This window comes from Olea europaea, unplaced genomic scaffold (assembly GCF_002742605.1).
Source record: "Olea europaea var. sylvestris unplaced genomic scaffold, O_europaea_v1 scaffold35881, whole genome shotgun sequence".
NCBI classification, from domain to species: Eukaryota; Viridiplantae; Streptophyta; class Magnoliopsida; order Lamiales; family Oleaceae; genus Olea; species Olea europaea.
Window position 1 is genome coordinate 1 of NW_019255082.1, and position 1,169 is coordinate 1,169.

At 37.3% G+C, this 1,169-nt stretch overlaps 1 long non-coding RNA gene across 1 annotated transcript; it reads left to right on the forward strand.

Moving 5' to 3' along the window:
• The first annotated feature begins 17 nt into the window (after positions 1-17).
• Positions 18-1,116, forward strand: LOC111386522. The gene is made up of 3 exons (XR_002701242.1): positions 18-123; positions 207-270; positions 768-1,116. It is a non-coding gene; the product is annotated as an uncharacterized LOC111386522 (long non-coding RNA).
• Positions 1,117-1,169: the final 53 nt, after the last annotated feature.

Consider the following 1,169-nt stretch of genomic DNA (forward strand, 5'->3'; position numbering starts at 1 on the left):
GTCCTTACAGTTCTTTTGTTTTCATTTTCAACTTTATAGGTGGGAAGAGCTGGACGGTTTGGTACAAAAGGTCTTGCCATCACATTTGTATCGTCTGCTTCAGACTCCGATGTCCTCAATCAGGTATGTGGTTGATATATATTGATTTTGCATTTAGTTTTGGCTGCTTACATGTTCTGCTGCCTTGGCTCCATAATTTGTTGCAGGTTCAGGAGAGGTTTGAAGTGGATATAAAAGAGCTTCCTGAGCAAATTGATACATCGACATACAGTAAGTTGTTTATCCTTTAGCAACGTTATGCTCACATATATTGTCTGGACATGTTCATTTTTTGTCCTTCCATTTGTAAAATACTGGTCAACATTTAAAACTCACCCTAGGTTATCCATGAGCTCATAACCCATAATACAGAATTCCTAACGTGACTCGAGGTGGCTAACTGGTTTCACTTTACCTGAGGCCCATATGTGTAGACGTGTTTGGATTACTCGGAGGAAATTTAAATGTTTAGCAAATTAAAAGATGGTGTGGGCTTATGGATTTCTAATAAAGCATAAAATCAGAATAAGATGAAAATTTCTGTGTATAAATGTGTTTTTGAGGGGCTATAGATAGTCCTTCAGTTAGACTAATCCTATTTTTGTTTTGCATGCCAGACCTTTTTAACCTTTTCTCTTCACATTCTAGTATCTTTACTTTAAGACACGAGTACTGTTATCCAACAAGAATAAATGTTCATTTACACTATACTTTGGCCTGATGCACAGTGCCTGCTTAGTCCGAGGACAAGGTCTTTCTGGCTGACACATGCCTCAATCACGAGAGAAGGGAAGCTGTTCATCTTTTGGTTAATAAGCTCCTGTTCTTGTATGTATGAACTACTAGTTGGTCGCACGAAATTGAGGCTCTAGTCTTCTATGCTTCACTGAGTTTCAAGATTATTGTACACCTAATGGACAACAACTAGGTATTTAAACCTTAGCAGACAGATTGTGTTGGCGTGACTCTTCAGTAATGTCTCAGAATTTGTTCAAGGCTAGTTCTCATTTATATTATTTAACTTAGCTGAGGAACTTGTCAAGTTTTCTATTGGAAGAGTTATATCTTGTGCTATTATTTCCAAATTCTGTACTCGATCTATCCATTAGTTCAAAGGCAGTTATTCTAAC